General features: G+C 35.5%; 1 long non-coding RNA gene and 1 pseudogene across 2 annotated transcripts in view; one reads left to right on the top strand and one right to left on the bottom strand.

The window, feature by feature from the left end:
- The window catches only part of LOC141574227 (uncharacterized), a 280,600-nt gene that overhangs the window by 175,101 nt on the left and 83,206 nt on the right, over positions 1–22,293 (top strand). The window lies entirely within an intron of this gene.
- Positions 19,161–19,253, bottom strand: LOC123618977 (U6 spliceosomal RNA; annotated as a pseudogene).

Genomic DNA, 22,293 nt, shown 5'->3' with positions numbered 1-22,293 from the left:
AGACTAGTGCCTTTGGTGACCTACAATGCCTCACAAAATTATAAAGTTTTATGAATAAGGCTCCCTCTCATACCACTGGCTAGAGCAAGTGGTAATTTATTCATTTACCTTGATGTAATTCAGATAGACCCCATGGACATGATTATATAGACACACCTATTTGAGTTTTCCTCCACCAGCTGTTATCTGCATCATGTAAAGTTCTACCTCAGCTCACTCTTCCTGCAACTCCCTTATGTCACCCTCCATTGTCCCTTTATTTCTGCCCAGTGTCACTTTAATGGCTCATTCAACTTGTTTATCTGTATCCTTCTTTGCCTTTTGGCTCACTGCTTGTTTTCTTCTAATTGCCTTAGAAAACTTGGCAAATAACTGATACTTTAGCCTCATTTGGCCTTAAGAGTCTCTCACAAATGTTCCTTTGGACAGCCCATATAAATGGTAGTTAATATATCTGAGCACCAACTTCTCTCACTTCTGTTTTCTTATTCCTTCCCATTGCTAAGACAATGGAAGGGGAAGAGTCTAGGCATTTTTTTCTGCCTTAGAAGAAACGACCTAAAGTTTGCCATAGATCTACAAATATTTTCATTAATGATGACCTCTGGGTGATCTAGAATATGATGATAAACCATATGTGTGCATGTGTATATTTTTCATAGCTATCTTATCTGTATAGAGAGATTTGCTAAACATCTGAGTTAATACCATTTTTATAAAATGAAGTGTGAGGGTTAAAATCTAGTGAACAAAAGAGAACTATATATTCATGATTTGGAATCTTTTCTACACAATTCCTTGAAGAATTGCTTAACTGCTAATTGTTTCTGCTTCCTCTGCCAAAAGGACTAATATTTGGACTTAAAATGAAAAAGAAAACCTTGGTAAGGGAAAGTGGAACTTCTTCAGGAAGTAACTATAGAGCACCCTACAGGGAAGTGAATCAGATTAAAACAATCACTGTAGGAATTATCTTGTTAGAGAATATCCAGCCTGGCCTTGGGGGAAAACGTATCTCTCTCTTGCTGCTTTGTTTCTTATCTCTTTGACTGTGCCAATTCCTACCTTAGTAAAACTGTTGCTCATTCCAGGAATGTGTCTCTCATAGGTGCAGCTATCTGTTTCAACTGATCTTCCTCATTCAATTATATTTTATTCAGGTCTTCCTCTGCCTTCACAAAAATTCTCTGAAAATGAATACACACACACACACACACACACACACACACACACACACACACACATATATATTTTCAGCGCTTGATTTTCTTTTCTTTTGGATCAGAGCCCCTATCTCTGGCACTCTGGCTCTACTCTTAAATTTGCATTTCTATCCCTGTAAAGACTCCCAAATGAATCTTGAAACTCAACATGGGGAGAGAGGATGAAATTTTTAAGTACTCAAGACTTGTGCTCAGTTAATTATTTCCTAGTTATTTCTGGTTAGTCTACAAATGGAATGGTAAAATGGTTGTCAGTTATTTCTGAAGAAATGTGGAGAACAAGAAATGTAACTAGGTAGACTGTTAGGTCAAAGATCCCCAATGAATGAAGCCTCCCATATTTACACAGGTGTATAGACATCTCCCACCCTGACCTCCTAGAAATTTGATAAGTGATAATGAATTACGGCTTGCCAACTGAAATGGCATCACTGCCTGGTAAGAAACCTGACATATCCTACTAGAGAGAAGAAGTTGAGAGGAACAAGGCTTCCCAGATAGCACCAGTGAACTGCCAGACGTGTGAGTGATTTCACATGGGACCACACGTCCAGACGGCCATGTGAGGAATCTTAGGCAAGACAGAATACTGTCCTCCAAGCCCAACCCAAGTTACCAAATTGTGAACTTCTGTTTGAAGTAACTAAGTTTTATGGTGGGTTGTGATAAAGCAATGAGTAGTTGAAATAAATAAGAATTAAGGATGGGTACAAGATACCGTTTCAAAAAATGAGCAGTTGAGTATTTCATAAAAATGTGGATTATTTATTTCGATGGCATCACAAACTAAGTTTTACTGGGAATTATTAGAACAAGTTATTTGGGCATTGATAAGAAAGTAGTGATTGCTGGGGGCTGACATACTTCTTTCATGGGCCTTCACACTATCTCATTTACTTGTTTTAATTATCTTATTAAAACACAGGATGTTGCTTTCAACAGTATATCTGAGGTATTTTACAAAGGCTCTCAGGTTATTTTTATGTATCAAGTGGACAAATATGGATTCAAGGCAACAACAATAAGGTGCATTGCTCCCAAACTGTATAATGTATTTAAATGAGTTTAATAGTAAGTTGAGGACAACCTGATTAAATGTTTAGTATGTGATGTAAGATTCTTCCCATAGCCCTCTTTCTTTCCCTTTTTAAAGTCATCAATATAGATGACACAGAAGGTTGTAAATATCAAATGTATGGATGATGTTATAGGCAAACAGTAAATATTATGTGTAAGAGTATTACAACTTTAAAATATTGGCACAGATTGGAAGAATGACCCAGTACAGCATGATGAAATCTAATTGAATGAGGATATATAAAATACCGCATTTCTTTATGAATGTTACTTAATTGTTACACACATATATACATATTTTTAACTATTAGTTTTTATCAATAGTGGAAAATGGATGAGTCAGTGATTGTTACAGTTCTCAACAGGCTAATTTGACTAGGGAGACTGTGATGGCTAATTTTATGAGTCACCTTGACTGGGCCATGAGATGGCCAGATAACTGGTTAAACATTATTTCTGGGTGTGTCTGTGAGGCTGTTTCTGAAAATGATTAGCATTTAAGTTGGTGGACTGGGTAAAGCAGATTGCCCTACTAATGTGGCTAAGTATTATCCAAGTGTCCAATCCCTGGAAGGCCTGAATAGGTAGAGAAAGATTAATTGCTCTCTCTCTTTGCCTGACTTCTTGAGCTGAGACATCAGTCTTCTGCGCTCCAGCTGGGACTTCCACCGTCAGCACTTCTGGTTCTGAGAACATAAGACCTGGTCTGGGATTTACTCATTCCTGGTTTTCCTGGATCTCCATCTCACAGATGGCAGAGGAAGATCATGAGACTTTTAAGGTCTACATAGTAGCTTGAGCCAATTTCTTATAATCTAAAAACCTCATTCTAAGAATCATGTACATATATGTATATATGATTAAGTGTAATATATTAAATAAAAATATCTCCCCAGGGTTCTGTTTCTCTGGAGAACTTTGATGCAGATAGAAAGAGACGTGTATGTCTGTTCTCTGCATGTGTGAGATGAAATCTAGAATTATAGAGGTAAATCTTATTTTGTTCAAGGTTCTGTTAAATGGTTGTCTTAGGAGGTCAAATCATTTAAAAGAAAATGAGACTTGAAAATTCTTGAAGTTTTCATCAATAATTATTATGGGGTTTACAAAAATATATGACATAAAGTGATTGCTATCTGTTGGAATAATTTGCCATTTTCAATAGACAAAATTATTATTTGGATTTAGGTTTATATAAAAGGAATGGCATATCATTTTTTAAGAACTAATCTGGGGTTCAGAAAGAAATGTACTTAGATTATTGTTGCTTCCCGTAATTAAGATATAGTGCGTTGAGTTTGGTTTAGGGACCATGTTGTTAGAAATACTGTACCAGGCAGTTTATGCTCCAAGACAAAAGAAGAAGTAATAATGAGCACAACGTAAGGAATGACATTCTTACTTTCACAACTGTCTCTAGGCATGTTGCTCTCTCTTGAGAAGTACCAATTTCCCTGCACTGGGAGAGATTCATGAATCAGAAAGGGTGTGGACTCCCTGGATGTTCAAAGTAACTTTAAACCTTAAAGATTAATCAGTTTGTGTTGGTAACTATCATCTCACAAGAGTATGATTAGCTTCTTTTAAGAGACGCACCAGAGTCCCTCTGAGTTATCCCCGGACACACATTACCCAGTTGCCTGGAGAAAGGTTTAGCAATCCACACAGAATTCGTCTCAATGAGACTTAGAGAAAATGTTCTCATACGTGTGTCAAGAACACCATAACTGAGGAAAACACTGTGGAGCTTGTAGCTGGATTTATTATGCCTCCATTGCTGTGAAGACCCCAAACCATGGTGTATGCCAGGATATAGAATGTTCACCAGAACCATGAAACTTCAGAAATGCCATGGAGTCTCTGCTCTGAAATTGTGAAACAACAGTCTCTGTCCAAGGCCCCCAAAATCAGATTATCTATTTTCTTTTCACCGATTTGTACTCCCTTCATTTTAATTTTCAGACCTATTTATAGAGCGCTGCTGGTAAATAACAAAGTTATCACTATAAGGTACAGACTCAGGCTTCTGATAAGATCAAAAGCCCCATGGCCCAATCCCTTTGCTATATTTGGTAATAATGCTCCAAAGAAATCACTTTGAAATGCCCTCTCACATTAGAAGGAATAAAGTACATATGCCCATTGCCTACATTACACTTGGAATTGTACCATCTTCAGCTTTAACCTGGTCACACAGCAGGTTTTCCTCATGGCTAGTGAACATGGCAATTTAATGATGCAGACAAACTATTTTGCAGAGGCATTTAAACTTAAAACTTGATTACATAACTCTCTAAGTTTTAGAGGAACCCTCTTAATCACATTTAATTTTCATTAGTACTTACACTGAAAAGTTGATTTACCTCCCCATCCTCACAACAACTGTCAAGATTCCAGTATACATGTAATTATTTATAAAAAGAATGTCCGTTTAATTACATCCTTACAGTTGCCCCAAGTTTTTATTTGTCCTCATTTAAGATAAGGCCAGAAACTTCTCAATTAGAATGAAAATTTCTATTTCTTTCTAATTACTAAAATATATAACAGTTGATGGGGATTCTTATTTCACTCCTCACAATATATTTAAAGTGGAATTCAAGCAGAGAGGCATTATTATATAGATATAACTAAACATGAAAAATGTTAAAGGCAAGAGTTTATTATCAAAGTATCAAAATATCAGTTTAGAAATATTTTCTTTAAGAATACTAATAGGTACATGAAATTTTCACAAAGAATCACCCAAGTCTGATAATACAGACTCTTTCCCAAGGTGAAGCTATTTTTGGCTCATCCAGACTTTAGATAGTGATTTAGAGTTCCGCCAGACAGAATCAGGGTAGATAGTAAGAATTATTGTCCCAGGGAGAAATGGAAATGCTTGCCAACTCTGCTGTCAACCGCAGTGAAATCCCTGAGTAGAGAGATGGCTAAACGAAGCAGTTTTGAGACTAAACCAATGATTCTTAATTATTGATTGATTGTTAAATTTTGCCTTTAAGGGTATGCTGTATTATTTAATAATCACTTTGATAGACCTCAGATTCCAAGGGTTCACAGGGAAAATATTAAGGTAATAGTTAGATAGTATAGTATAGGTTATTCCTATATTAAGTGGGAAAAAAAATCCCAAGATATAATGCAGAGTCCAGTAAGACATACCTGGGTAATTTTCAAACAGCAGAAAAAAAAAAGTTAATATTTGTACCACCTCAGATTGCACTGACTTGATATAGAATTGGTGTTAATTTCACCCACTGAGAAAGATTTTGAAGGCTGAGACCCTGTCTTCACTCCCAGTCTCCCTACTAAAAAAGATGACATTTATTCTTCCTGTCTCATTACCACTACCTGCCATAGTGACTGGAATCCCCACATTAAAAAGAGAAAAAGATGTTTTGGTTCAAGATGTTGAAAGGATCTGATAAATGCTAATGATATCATGGAAGGTACGAGACACTAATTGGTATTTCTGACTACTGCTGGACTTTTTTTTTTTTTTCACAGCATAACACACTTGCTTCAGAACTACCCATTATTTACAATAGTAATTCTCAAGTATAGTCTTAGAGGAAGAAGGAGGGCAGATCCAATCCCAGGGAGGCAAATTCCCCAGGTGAGGAGTCACTGCCCATAACCTGTATTGGTCCTATAAACTATGATTGACAGTTAGAGAGTAAATAGTTTATTTTTAAGGACTTTTCCTGGCAAGGCAAGGGGTGGGAATTAAAAATGACTCTCACTAGTTAGGTAGCATAGTAGTTAATATAATGCTAGCAACTAACAAACTCCAGTGGGTACAATGTCAAACAAAAAAAAAAAAAAAAAAAAAAAAAGGAATTCATTCAAAATCCATGAGGGGATCTTCCTTACGGCAGGTGGTTTTCCTCCAAATGATGTTTCAGAGAGCCAGTCTCTTTTATCTTGTGCTTCTAGCATGGTCTTGTAAATCACTGTGTTAATTTGCATCAATCCAGGGGGAGGGGGAATCAGAAATACACAGGTTATTTTACATGGGGTGATATTTTTATGGGAAAAACCTGGAAGTAATGCTCATCATTTCTACTTATGGTCTCTTGGCTAAAGTACCCTCCTCCTATCCCCACGTGCAAAAAAGTCTGGGAAATATTTTCTAGCAATTAGCCCAGGAAAATGATGTAATAGGGTTGGTGACCTATGGCAGTTACTGCCATAGCATGAACATTGTGCCTCAATACCTCAACATCCAATGAAGGGGGTGTGTAAAGTGAGGAGAAATGAAAAAGGGCTAAAGATTGTTCTCCAAATTTATTGTACAGAATTCTCAGATTTTCAAAAATTACGTATTTCAGTTTGTATTCAAATATATGTTGCTGTTCTTGCTTACCACCAACTTCATCACTATCATTTTACCAGTTTCTCTTATCCCTAAAGATGCTCAGCTCAATTTGGTAACTCTGGATATCACACAACCTGGGAACATATTTAACAAATAATAAATGGCAGTCAGATGGGTGACAGAGGAGGCTGAAAACCAGAGGGGTATGGAAAGTAGATATTGTAAATTCCAGGAAAAAAAAAAGCCTTTTTTTGCCACAACGTATCTGCTTGCCATACAATCTAACACTTCAGACTACAATTTACTCACACTTGCCGTTGAGAAACACCTGTGCTGTAAGTGAGTATCTGCAGATATCTGCTCTCTCTCATACTGCTGTGTTACTCTGAACAAGTCACTTCACCTCTTTGGCTTTCCTCTCTCTGTAAGATAAGAAAAAGAAATTGGATAACAAGGCTCTTTTTCCCTCCTCTCTCTGCATATATTTTCATTCACAGTGCTGTAGAATACTCTTTTTGGAACCTACTTTTAAATATAATTTGAGTTCTTAAAAGACCATATAAAATTGTATTTTAATATGAAGACCCATGTAAGGATATTTGTAAACCTTTTCCTGTTGGAATTAAAATTACAATTTCACTGTCTTCATGCAGCAAAGATAAAAGGATGATGCCTCTTTTACTAATGCTGGAAGTACAGAAACGGATGGGATGTAAGATTATCTTTTTGGCGAAAGTCTTGATAATTCATTTGTTAATCCAGAAAGCCGAATGTCTTCATCACACCCTTAAATGGACATAACTATGATATATCAAAATATTCCTATTACTTAAAAATGTATCATGAATATATATTCTGTAACAAATCTTCCTTTCTAAAGGAAAATGATTCTTTTGTTCTGGTATAGTAACTGCTCTAGCTCATGTCCTGCTGAGCTCCAAGCTCTGAAGTCATTAAGCATGGAACTGGCAGCCAACCTTTTTTAATGTAGCCCAATGGGAAGAATTGGTTCTTCCTTCCTTCCTTTCTTCCTCCCACCCTCTTCCTCCCCTCCCTCCTCCCCTCCCTGCTTCCTTCCCTTCCCTTTCTTTTTCTTTCTTTCTTTCTTTCTTCCTTTCCCTTTCTTTCCCTTTTTCCCTTTCTTCCTTTCCCTTTCTTTCTTTCTTTCCCTTTCTTTCTTTCGAAATATAATTGATATATAATATTATATTACAACTTAGGTGTCCATCTGAGAATGAATAAAGAGAATACACATATGCATATACCATGGGGTACTACTCAGCCATAAAAAGAACAATATCTTGCCATTTGCAACAACATGGATGGACATTGAGGGTATTATGTGAAATAAATCAAGACAGAGAAAGACAAGTATTATATGATTTCACTTATATATGGAAGCTAAAAAAATTGGTTCTTGATGTGGGACAATAAGGAATTAATCAAAAGATATTCAACTATTTTCTTTGAAGTCTTTCCCTAAATAACCTTGTCCTATGTGCCAAATCTTACTCTCTATGCTTTTGCATTAGTTCTAATCCTATATATTTTTTTGAATTGACCATGCACCATGCAGCCTTTTTTGAAATTATGTTGGAAATTTCTTAGCACGCATTGGGGAATGCAGAAAGTACTGGTAGAATGAACAAAACTTTTTTTTAATAGTTTATTCATGAAAATTGGGTCAGCAAGGGCACCCCAAACAAGCTGCGGCCATGGGGAGTGAGTGAGGCAGAAACAGTATTTGCATGCAGCACACTTGAAGTTGCAATTTTGAAATCATTTGGGCTCTCTCCTGGAGCAGTAGGTTTTTCTCCATAGAATGTTCTTACCTACTTTAGAGGGAAAATTGGGTTATATAAGGGTAAACAAACATTGCAGATTGTAGATTCTCTGATTCTGCAATGAAATCGAATTTCAAACTTTAACTAGGAAAGACTGGGCACCAGGGAGTTTCAGTAAAAGAGAAACATGAATATCTCCCAACTTTGTGCTCTGTGCTTTATTTTCTGCATTAAAATATGTAGGGTTTTGATAATTGTGCATAATGTAAATGGAAGACTACTTGTGTACACAGTAAGTTCCAGGAAACTTTTTGAAATTGATACATTAGAGATGATTGTGTATAAAGAAGTTAGAAACATCAGTGCTCTAAGGGGCGTTAAGATTATCCTATTACTTTATTTTACTGATGGAGAATGAAAGGCCTACATAGGCTGAGTAACTCTTGCCCAAGTTTATAAATGGAGTCACATACATTGAGGTTTGACAGGTCTCCTGTCTCTCATTACAATGTTCTTTAATATTAAATAAATATATAGCAGCAGAAAATTATTTTAAAGCCATCATTCAGTTTTGCAACCTGAAAGAAGTGACATTTTTTCAATAGTCACAAAAATGTATGAACAGAAAAGATGTGGGGTTTAGCTTTGTTTCTGCTAGTAGAACAAGAAAGACAGTGAAAAAAATGTCATATATTGCAATAACTGAATATTGAGCTAGGATTTGCTCCCTGTAGTTTCACACACAAACTTATTAAATAAGACTTAATGGACTGGATATGTATGCATGACTGGGACATTATGCTGTACACCAGAAATTGACACATTGTAACTGGCTATACTTTAACTAAAAAAAAAAAAAATAGCAAAAGAACTTAATGGACTGGGAAGCAACTGAAAATTACCTACGTGAAAAAAATAACTTTAGTAGGTCAGTTATAAAAAAAAAAAAAGATAAAGCCAAAACAAAACAAAACAAGGCAATGGAGAATTTCAACATCTCATTATTCACGAGAATATTCTCAGTACGGCATTATGAAGATGTAGAAAGACAAACAATATCTTCTGAAAGCACCTAGTAGCATTTTTCTCCGTGAATGTGTAATGGCATGAATACATGAGAAAAGCATTCTTTGGATTTTGGCAGAATTCTTACAGTAATTAGCTGCAGTGGGAATGTTTGTGGGTATATATTTACATAAACTAAAGTGAGAATAAGACAAGCTAGGTGAATGGATGTTTTCTCTGAATTAGGGGGAAATGTGGAGAATGGAAAAAGGACTACACTTTCAGATTTGTACACTCAGAGGTCATGGTCAATGGTGATACACTGGCTGCTTCACTTTTTCTTTCTAATTAACATCAAACTTGGGTGTCTAGGTATGGATGGTTTAATCGGAATACAAATTCGTATCTTTGAACTCTATAAAACTCATATACAAAATTAATCTGAGACCAGGCCATAGGCATGCTCTCAAGACTTGTTTCACTTTACAGAAGAAAGGCCTATAGCTCACTCCCATTCTGTGACTTACTAAGGTCCATCCCGGAAATGTAAACATCTATGGGAGCATCAAACAGAAAGATAATTCAATGTGTTGATTTTACGTACCTTCTTTTTAAAATTTTTTTATTGTGTATATATATATATATATATATATATATATATATATATATATATATATATATATATATAGTCAGTTTACAATGTCTCAATTTCTGGTGTAGAGTGTAATGCTTCAGTCATACATGAACATACTTATATTCATTTTCATATTCTTTTTCACCATAAGTTACTATAAGATATTGAATATAGTTCTCTGTGGTGTACAGTATGAACTTGCTTATCTATTTTATATATAGTAGTATCTGTAGATCTTGAACTCCTAGTTTATACCTTTCCACCCTTTTCCCCCACTGGTAACCTTAAGTTTGTTTTCTATGTCTGTGAGTCTGTTTATGTTTTGTAAATAAGTTTGCTTGTCTTTTTTTTTTTTTTTAAGATTCCACATTTAAGTGATATCAGATGGTATTTTTCTTTCTCTTTCTGGCTTACTTCTTAGAATAACAATCTCCAGGTCTATCCATGTTGCTGCAAATGGCATTATTTTATTATTTTTAATGGCTGAGTAGTATTCCATTGTGTAAATATACCACAACTTCTTTATCCAGTCATGTGTCAGGGGACATTTAGGTTGTTTCCATGTCTTGGCTATTGTAAATGGTGCTGCTATGAACATTGGGGTGCATGTATCTTTTTGAATTAGAGTTCCCTCAGGATATATGCCCAAGAGTGGGATTGCTGGATCATATGGTAAGTCTATTTTTAGTTTTTTGAGGAATCTCCATACTGTTTTCCATAGTGCCTGCATCAAACTACATTCCCAACAGTTTAGGAGGGTTCCCTTTCTCCACACCCTCTCCAGTATTTATTGTTTATGGACTTTTGATGGCCATTCTGACTGGTGTGAGGTGATACCTCATTGTAGTTTTGATTTGCATTTCTCTGATAATTAGTGATACTGAGCATCTTTTCATGTGCCTGTTGGCCATTTGTATGTCTTCACTGGAGAATTTCTTGTTTAGGTCTTTTGCCCATTTTTGGATTGGGTTGTTTATTTTTTTATTATTAAGTTGTATGAGCTGTTTGTATATTCTGTTGCATTTAAAACTGTACAAGGATGTTCTTACCTATATTATAGAGTGGGGCAATGCAAGTGATGATGATTTCCATTTAATGACAAGTTCTCTTCCATCTTCTAGTGACTGTCAAGTAATTTAATTTATTCTGAAGGGAAAGCCAGTTAAGAGAAAGCAGAAATAGCATCAGAAAGAAGGGTTGAGAACTGTGGTTCATTAATTCATCTATAAAACTCAAGGCAAGACTCTATGCCTGAGTTTGCTATATATTTATCTAAGATCAGAATTCATAAATGAGGTAAGTGCCAAGGAGTCACATTTTAAGATCTACACTTGAAGTGATGAATGATACTGGATTTTTTTTTTTTTTACATTCTGATTAGGTTAATTTACTGGACAATGAAAATTGAGCTTGCCAATAAGGTTATGTACTATACATTTTCTGCCAGTTGATGACCCGAATTGTAGCTCCAAGGCTTTGATAGTAACATACTTAAAGTGCATAAAGAGATTAAAAATAATTCATTTCATTTCACATGACACTGGTAGAGTTGTATTAAAATTGATTGATATTTTAGTTTTCCTAATTCCTTCTTACTGACTTTAAAGTGCTTCCAAGTTAAAAAGGAACATGTGTAAATAATATGTGTTTGAAAAGTCTTGGTAAAGTTTTTTCATATATGTGTTAGTTTTCTATGGTTGTATAACAAACTGCCACAAAGTTAGTGGCTTAAAAACACACCCATATGTAACTTCATGGTTTCTGTGGGTCAGAAATTTGGGCATAGTCTAGCTGTTTTCTCTGCTCAGGATCCCACAAAGTTGCAGTCCAAGTGTTTGAAGGGGCTACAAACCTATCTGAGCCTCATTTGAAGTCCTTTTCCAAACTCATTAGTTGTTGGAAATATAAATTTCCTTGTAGTTGTATGACTAGGAGCTCCATTTCCTTATTAGCTGTAGATCAGAACCACTCTCAGCTCCTGAAGGCCACTCTCTGGTCCTCAACACATGGGTCTCGTCTCTCAAAACACCGCAGCTTACTTCTTGAAGCCAGCAGGAGAATCTCTTTCCATGATGGGCTCAGTCCCCCTTTAAAGCTTCTCCATATAAAATCATACACACCAGGGATCATTTTCATTTTTATTAACTCAAAGTCAACTAATTTGGAAATCTTAATTTCATATGCAGATTGCCTTCAGTTTTGCCGTTTAATTTAGCCTAACAGAATGACATCTGCCATATCTACATCTCATCCATGCTCAATAGGAGAAGAATGAACAGGGTGTATACCCCAGGAGATGTGAATATGGGATCATCTTAAAATTCTACCTGCCACAGTATACTTCCCAGACACTAAGAAAGAAAAAATAATCTCTAATGGTTTGTAACAAGCTATATTTCCAATCAGGTGTCTCTAGGCATTTTTCCTTTATCTAAATCCTCACTATCTCTATCAAGAAAATGAATAAATTTAGATACAATTTTTGAGGTAGGGCTAGTTCTCCTCTTTGTGGTTTCTTACAAGCATGAATTGTAAATGAATCAAATTGCCTAGAGGGTAGATCTGTTGGACTGATGCTATTTATTTTGAGCATCAAAGAATAAATATTAATTATTAAAGATGTTTCTATTGAAATTCATAATGTAGAAAGACTTTGTGAATTGGTGAATCAGTTTATGACATCCTTTCCAGCTTCTTTCTAGTGAAGTTTCCTGATGCAGAGGCTGGAACCCTGAAAACCACAGTCCTTAGGTTTCTTGGCAGGTTAAGATTCCACTGTGATTTCAGATATTTGTGTGCATTTTGGGAAGTAGAAAGTGAGGCTGAAGCTGGAAATTTCCTGTTTCAGAGGATTCTGCTGGAAAGCAGTATTGTGGAGACATTTATTTTCTTACTTAATCATATATTTATTGTGTAGGACAATTGGCAGAGGTTCCAGTGTCCAGTCAGCAGCATCATAGGCATCAAGAGGTCTGAGTGGGACATCCACTTTGATCGTGACCCTAATAGCATGGTTCTGAAACTGATGGCAGCAGCAGCAGCAGCTTCTCAGTCATGAAGGGAGCTTTCTAATTACAGTGTTGGTGTGTGGACAGAGAGGGAACTGCTATAGGGTTAGCCTCTGTTCAGTGGGTGGTTTCCTGATCATAGAAGAGGTGGCTTCTTTGGTGCTCATTCTCTGTTGTGGCTTTGGGAGTCTTTCCTAAACGCACAATCTTGATTCTGTTTTTTTCAGCACTTCCAGTGGGTCTGTGAAGCATCTCTTTGGGCTGTAACCAGCTAGGATGTGTTCTCTCTGTTACTGAACATTGCCCAATACAGGTAGCACTTCCTTATTCTCCCTAATCCTCTTCATTTCCAGGGAGAGAGTGTCACACTACTGTACAGAATAATAATTTTAGTTCCTTTCTTACACCTATCAAGCCCTTTGGGTGTGAACAGGACAATTCTATTCCTTACTGATGCTTTTTCTTTCAATGTGAGAGATTTGAAAATGACCCCTTATACTTATTACAGTTGTACCCAAGGGCATTTGTTCTCAAATCTAATTGGTGGAAAGGAATAGGATAGTTTACCCTGAAAGTTCAATAACTATTAAAAATAATTTTAAATATTTCACAAATAGTCCATAGAGCTTACATTATTGTCAGTTATAGATTTACCAGGAGTTTTCAAATTTAACGATCACTTTTATAGTTAAAATGCATAGGTTAAGTTGTCCATTTGCCCATGGCTATTTTTCCTGCGCGCGAATTAAATTTCTTCTTTCCTTTCCCTAGCTGCTACGTTAAAAGTTTATTCCATAGAACTCCCGAGATGACTTCAAAAAGAATTAAAAGAATGGATTATCACAGTGTTTTAGGAATAAAGTTGAATTGTGGTTCCTTTTTATTTTGACAGTGGCCACATCCTACTCTGCAGCCAAAGTATGCTAGAGAAAGTGAACTCAGTGTAGCAGAAGACACATTCGGGTTCAATACAACAAGGACTTCTTGGCAGAAGGCTGTTTTGGCATAGTGCCTATCTTAATGTCATGTCGTGCACACAGCATGATTTAGTCCTCAGAGAATATCCAGTGTTTACATTTTGATAAAGTTCTGGGTGATTGGCTGAATTTTATACTTTTTACCTTAAAATGTATTTTATTCAACCATCTCTTCTATCTGCCAGCCATGCCCTTTCGCAGCACTCATTATTCTTGTAATCCTTGGTGTAATGTCTGTATCTGGCACTAAGTTCTCTGTGGTTCAGACTTTTTTGCATCTGTTTTCTGTGCCACTGTTTATCCGGCTCATCACATTAAATGAATGACTGAAGAGATGTGCAGAAAAGTATCCTACCACTCTGCCTAGAGGGGTGGAACATAGATGCTGTGGAATGCTAACACCTTATATGAAATTAAAGCAATTGAAATTCACCTATTTTATTTATTTATCAAATACACAGTTAGCACTTACCATGTGTCAGGCACAATTCTACGTCAAATCCAGTATTTGCTTATTTTATCCTCAAACATTCCTGTTAGGAGAGTGCTATTATTAACCTCCAACACACAAGGGAATTGAGGCGAGTACAAGTTGGCCCACGTCACTCAGGAAGAAAGGGGCTGAGCCAGGATTCTAGTTCAGCCACTCTGGGTCCAAGACCAGATTCCTAACAACCCCAGGGGCCGGCTTCCCAGCTCTGACTATCTTTGATTGGAAGGCTTGGTAGATCAGTGGTAAAAAATAGATACAAAAATGCATCATTCATTTACATTTTGTTGATTTATGGTAAATAATTATGGTCTATGGCCTATTTCCTGAAACCATGATAAACAAATATACCAGGGAGAATCCATATGAGAACCCAGCAAAAATAATAACCACCTACCAAATTCAGAAAATTCATTTGCGTTTTCAAAAGGAGACAAGGACAAAAGAAGTTAAAAAAGACTCAGTGGAGAACTTACTTGCCAGGAGCTTTATCTTTACAGTCTGTTTGCTCTCCCTGTTTGATTTGACTCCTCCCTTCTTATTCAGATTCTCCCACTGATGAAAATTGAGGTGGGAGGACTCTTGAGGGGGACTATAATGACAGTACTGTAAAGTAGTAATTATAGACTCTGGAGCTTTTTTTTTTTTTTTTTTTTTGAAATGGCTTGTACTAGGGAAGAATCCTGAAGTATTAGCATTTACATAAATATTCCCTCTTAGAAAGCATTGGCCCAGAAGTGCAAGTTTAGGCACAGAACAGGTGCTTCTCACTATGGAATAATGTCTATCACTGTCTTTTAAATAGTGGGTCAAATCCTTCAGCACTTTAAAAAGCTGAGGAAAAGTTGCCTGATTTCCTAGAGTGTGAATGCAATAGAAGTTATAATGCCTATTACACATAAGATACTATTACTCTCAGATCATTTAACTCAGTATCTGAAAGCTTAGCATGAATATAAAACTGATTTTTTTCCTGCTTCTGATAGTAGAACACAACCCTATTCCATCCCTTACCTCCACAGCAACTCAGAAAGTACCAGCAATATATCCTTCTACGCAGAGAGATACGACTTACCCATGAAAGTCCTTGACCACTCATGTCTGTACTTTTCCTATTACAATGTTAATCACAATATATGGTAACGTTCTCTTCACTCATCCCTGTTCTTCATTAGGCTGTGAGGTCCTTGCGAACACAAACTACATCATGTTCTCCCTAAAGAACTAGAACGCCCCTTAGTACAGAGCAGTCATTTGGCAGGACTGGTCGACTAAGCAGAGGCTCGTCCTGTGTCAGTTTTCTATTGCAGTTTTCTACTGCAACAACTACGTAGTGACTGAGGACAATGCAAATTAATTATTTTAAAATTCTGTAGGTCAGAAGTCAAACATGGATCTCACTGGGCTAAAATTAAGAGGTCAATGGGGCTTCATTCCTTCTGAGACTCTAGAGAAGAGTCCATTTTGTTGCTTTTTCCGGGTTCTAGAGGCCACCCACGTTCCTTGGCTCACGGCTGCTTCCTCTGTCTCCAAGGTGCGGTGTGTAGCACCTTTGGCCAGCATTTTATAGTGACCTCTGGTTTCTTCTGCGTCTCATCCCACTTTTAAGGACTTCTGTAATTACTTTGGGCCCACCGGAATATCTAGGAGAATATCCCCATTTTAAGGTCAGCTGGTTAGCAATTTTAATTTCACCTGCAACTTTAATGTAATTTTGCCACAAAATGTAACATGTTCACGTGTTCCAGAGATTAGGGTGTGGGCATCTCTGGAGCACAGGAGCATTATTCTACCTAGCACACTTCCTGTCTTCTCTTCCAAAGTAAGCTTGACAGTAAAAGGGGAATGGAAGGTGTGGAATGTGGCTCACACAAGTCCCTGTGTAACCTCCAACCTCCTGTATATTTCTTTCTGTGTTGTTGAAGCTGGACAGCTAGAACTGTATATCCCAAGTTCCTCTGCTGTTAGTCTTCCAGCTGTGATTTAGGTCTGAGAATCAGGTACACTGCAGAGACACTTGAATTCCATAATAAGGGAATTAAGGAAAGAAGAAGGGACAAGGAAGACATTCATTTTTCTAGTGCACGGTGTGGCAAAGGAATTCATAGGTCTGCATTCACTGCTTCCATGATTGGCAGTTTTCTACAGTCAGGGTGGCATTTACCCAATTGTGGCAGAGTCAGCGTGGCGCTGTCTTTACCAGTTTTCTGATTTGGTAACTACAGTTTTCCTGGGCAAGGGCAGGATGCTTCTAGGGGTTTGATGGTTTCCTGGGAAGCTCCTTTAGCACTTGCAGCCCAGTTTTAAAGAATGGTCTATATGACAAAACTGTATTCCTTCAATTCTAAATATATTTTCCCACTTTCAATTCTTTCTTAGTAGTACATGAAATAATGATGTGTCTTATAATCAATACTATCAATTATGTGAAATATTGTACATTTCCTTCTGGGAAAACCATCTAGCATGGTTTCTACAACTCAGTCCTATCTGATACAGGTAGTCACTGTTGCAGTGTTAGGTCAACAGTTTATGACATACAGAAAATGAGTATCTGACCTTAAAAACTCAACTCTAAGACACAAACATAATCTGCTGTTTTCTCTTCTAATGTCTGTATTTTGATCATCAATGACAAAAATGGATTTTTATTCAGAAAAATAATACACCGGCAAATACATTGCTACATAAGATGTACAGGATGTCTTTAACAAGGCAGATTTATCATAATTTTTTAAGGCATTAAACCATATCAACATGGATTCCCTAAGGGATAAGTAATTCTGATTAATAGACTTTCACAAATCAATATTTTCAGAAGCTGCAATTTATTACATGCTGGAGATTTTAAGTTCTCCAAATCTCATTATTTTTCTCTACTTCAAATTGTTGTATATAAAAAAATCACCAATTTTAAGGAAGCAGGCATAATGTTGGAAAAAGTTGTTTTTCACCTCAACTTTCAATGTTAATTTATATACTCAAATTGTAAACAAAAGTGTTCAGATTCAGAATATGAAATATAATGACATAAGCGACCCATTATAAAACATTTAACCTTGTGCTAACAATAAACGTGCAATTATAATTTTACTTGTGTGCTTTTAAAAGTCAAACATGAAAAACAACTTGACACACCAGTTATTTGATGTTTAACCCTTTACGTTCCAGGAATTACATTTTGATAGAAATGTTTCTAAAATGTCTTCTATGCCTCCTTGGTTCTTATTTTAAACTGTATCAAACTTTTCTTATGATACAGGCTTCTACGATTGCTAAATGTTGTGACCAGGTGCAGATCTAGGTGGGATGGGATATATTACTGTTGGGGCATTTATAACCATGTAGGCACTGAAGCTTTTCTTGAAAAATAATTCCAGTGCTAGCATACTTGTTTTTGTATCTCTTTTTTTCTGATGAATGATGAGTTTAAAATGAACAGTTTAATGGCTTCCTAAGCAGAGCTCAAAAGCTGCATTTCTGTAAAAAGAATTTGTGCAAGAAAGACTGAAGCAGAAAATGATCTCTGAGTAGAAAATTACCTTATTATTACCTCCTCTCATCTGTGTCTGTTGACTTATCCACCTAAGTTGCAACACTATTATTTCTGTATCACTAACACCAATCAGAGTGTACTCTGGGTTTTCTGTTTCGCTGCCCTATTAGTTCAGGCTGAATATTCTTCATTATTTCAAATATTTATGACAATAAATTTCTGGAAGACTCAGTAAAATTGTATATATTCTTTATCTTTATTGGATAACTTACGTTTACCTGATACCAGACTACAATTTTTACTAACTTTTAAAGAGTAACACAAACACAAGTAAATTTATAATTGTATCTTTATCCTAAAAATAATATTGAATGTTCTTTAATGGATCTTTTGTGTGGTAACTTTACCCATTTAGAAGCTGAATAACAGTTCATAGGAACAACACTGAAAAATCCAAGAAGAAAATAAAAAGTATTTTTTCAAGTTTATGCCTGTTTCCTTAAAGTTTCTCAGTGTTCCATATGCAACAGAAAACTACTGGATTCCTACCATATGTCAGGCATGTGTTAGATCTGCAAAAAAAGATTTAGCAACACACCAAATGATACTGCTATCTCAGGACAGCATCTGTTTTATTGAAAATACATAGGAAGGATAAAACCAATCAGAGTGTGTTTTCATTTATCTCTAACAAGTTTCTGTTCTGTCAGTAACAAGTAAGAGTGCATAACAAACACTGTGTTATCTAATATATGCAATTCCATATTGAGTTTCAGACCATAGTTTTAGATTAACTCGAAGCAAGGAAAACATAGTTACTATGTCTTATTTCAAATGCACAAATTATTTCAACATTTTATGCCTCTTACCATCTCTGAAAATTGTGTCATCCATTTACAATAGCATCAAGAAAACTTCTAATTACAGCTTTACATGCCCAGCTCTAGAAAACTCCATCTTTGCTCTGAAGTCAAAACATCATCCAGATCTATGTAAATGTTAATAAGTTGATAACCTTAATACCCCTTTTAAGGGAACCCTTAACCTTTACTGAAATGAAGACCCAGTTTTAAATTTAAGTAGAGAAATGCCACAGAAAATGTCTCTTATAAAAAGGGAAAACTGCATGACAACAAGGATTTTTAAAAAATATTGAACAAGTTTGTGTGTCATCCTTGCACAGGGGCCAGGCTAATCTTCTCTGTATCATTACAATTTTGTGCTGCTGAAATGAGCACAGGGATTTTTCATCAGTTGCCTCCTTGGAACTTGCTCATATTTATTCCCAGTGCTCCCTAAACTCTCTAAATCCTAGAATATTCTGCTTACTTCTAAATTTCTAGTTTGTAAATATAGAGGGAAAATGAATCAAAAGTTGGATCCTTGTACTTTGTTTTTCTTTAGTACAGCTAAAACAGAATAAAATAGTTAAAAACATATCTTTAAAAATCAAGGTAAAGATAAAAATGCCTTTTTAAAAAGCAATTCATTTACAGTAATAAAATAGAAACTTGTAATTATCAGAAACTCAAATGTTCCATCCCCATTAGGAATATGAGACGATTTTATATATGTAAACATTGTGAAATGATTTTTGCAATCAAGTTAACATATTTATAACCTCACATAGTTCCTTTTTTATTTGTTTGTTTTTGGTAAGGATGCCTAAAGTCTACAACCTTAACAATTTCAAGTATATAATACAGTATTAAATATAATCATCATGCTATAATTAGTTTCTCGGAATTTATTTATCTTATAACTGAAAATTTGTGCCCTTTGATCAGTTTTTCCCATTTTCCCTCATTCCTCAAGCCTCTGGAAACCTATACTCTACTCTCTCTGAGTTTGTTTGTTTGTTTATATATTATAAACAATTATTATTAAAATTCCATTTAAGTGATACCATTCTGTGTCAGGCTTATTTCACTTAGCATTATGCCTCTAATTTTATCCATATTTTCACAGATGAAAATTTCTTTACTGTGGCTGAATAATATTTCACTGTGTGTGTGGCATTCTCTTTATCCATTCATTTGTTGATGGGCATCTAGGTTGTTTCCATATCTTGGCTATTATGAACAATGATGCAATGAACATGGAAGTGCAGATAACTCTTTGAGATAATGATTTTGTTAGCTTTGGATATATTCCCAGAAGTGAGATTGATGGATCACATGTTAGCTCTATGTTTAATTTTTTTAGGAACCACCATACCGTTTTCCATAATTGGTGTACCAATTTACATTCCCATCAAAGAATGTAGCCAGGTTCTCTTTTCTCCACATCTTTGCTAGCACTTACCTCCTATACTTTTGAAAATAGCCATCCTTAGCAGGTATAAGGTGATATCACTGTGCTTTGAATTTGCATTTCCCTAATAATTAGTAATGTTGACAGCCTTTTCATGAATCTGTTGTCCATTTATGTCTTCTTTGGAAAAATGTCTATTCAGGTCCTTTGCCCATTTTTAACTGGATTATTTTGTTTTGTTTTTGCTATTGAGTTGTAAGAGTTCCTTATATATTTTGGATATTAACCTCTTCTTGGTTATATGGCTTACAAATATTTTCTCCTATTCTGTAGGTTGCTTTTTAATTTTGTTGATCATTTATTTTGGTGTGTAAAAGCTTTTTAGTTTGATGTAGTCTTACTTGTTAAATTTTTCTTTTGTTTGTGCTTTTTGTGTCATATACAAAAAATCATTGCGAAGACCAAATCAAGGAGATTTTCTTTTAGAATGTTTACAGTTTCAGGTTTTATGTTCTTTGGGCTTTAAATTCAGAGAGGTCTGGATTTTGTACCCTGATGCAGTCTTGAATATCTGTGAGAATGTGAGCAAGTTAATAAAGTTCTCATTTCTTAGTTATCAACTTTTCATTTTTCAGATTCCTTACCTGGTCAAAGTTAAAAGTGCTAATACAAGTACTCTGTATAGTAAGCACTCCAAGATGTTACTATTCTTTTTATGGTAAATTTTCAGAAATGTTCTTAGTATTATTATCATTTTGATTTTAAATTGTCATTTTTACTAAAACATATATATTCAGCTATATTCTTTGGCAAGGTATATTGTTAGAGTTACACCTATTTTATTAAAGATTGGTATAATTTTTAATTGACTTTTTAAGCTATAATTTACATGCAATATAATACATCTGTTTTAAGTATACATTTTCCTGAGTGTTGAGAAATGTGTGTTCAGTGGAACTGCCCACAGCAAATAAGTAGTGGATCATATCCATTATACTAAGAAATCTACTCAGTCACTCACCTAGCCCTAGGAAACCTCTTTTGCTGCCACAGAGATTAGCTTTGGCTTTCCCATAAGACTTATACATTATACCTTCTATTGTGACTAGCTACTGCCCCTCAGCATAATGCATTTGAAACCTCAAGTAGCAGGAGTCCCTTCCTTTTTATTGCTGTATAGTATTTTACCATATGAATATACGATGGTTTTCAAAAATCTAGTCACCTGTTGACGGAAATTTTGGTTGGTTGCAGTTTTGGCAGTCAGAATTTAAGCTGCTATCAACACTTGTATATATATCATTGCGTGAACATATGTTTTTATTTCTCTTGGGGAAAGTACTGAAAACTAGTATTTTTAGGTTGTAAGAGTATCTAACTTTGTAAGAAACTGTCACACTGTTTTTCAAAACGGTTTTGCCATATTAAATTTATAGCAGCAGTGTGTGAGTTCCAGTTGTTTTGCGTATTGCCAACACATGATATTATTAGTCATTTTAATATTAGTCACTCTGAGTTTTCCAATATTACTTCATTGTGCTTCTAATTTACATTTCCCTAAAAACTAATGATGCTGAGTGTCTTTTCATGGACTTATTAGTCATTTTCATATCATGTTTTGTGAGGTGACTGTTCAAATCTTGCCCATTTTTACTGGCTTATTTGTAGGCTTGTTACTGAATTGTAAGAGCATATTATTTTAAAATGCTTCCTCTGCAATTAAAATGTAATTCTCTCTGCAAACACAGAATCCGAACTGCTAGATACCTAATGTAATAACAGAGTTACTAGAACAAAAACAATCTTCAGTGTTACTCTGAACACACTTTCAGTTCAGAAATAAATTTACATAGAGTTGAGATCAGAGATGATCTGGGAGTCACTCTGGCCACCATGTCCACTAGATATTTTTGACCCTGAATCAGTTTTATAGATTCTGCCACATTGTGAATCAAACAAAACATTGAAGATGTAACAAATGCCTCTTAAAGTCTTGCCAATTATTAGCTTTTTGGATTTGAAAAC

This window comes from Camelus bactrianus, chromosome 2, assembly GCF_048773025.1.
Source record: "Camelus bactrianus isolate YW-2024 breed Bactrian camel chromosome 2, ASM4877302v1, whole genome shotgun sequence".
In the NCBI taxonomy this organism is placed as follows: domain Eukaryota; kingdom Metazoa; phylum Chordata; class Mammalia; order Artiodactyla; family Camelidae; genus Camelus; species Camelus bactrianus.
The sequence above is the reverse complement of the archived record's forward strand: the minus strand, read 5'-3'. Positions and strand labels throughout refer to the sequence as shown.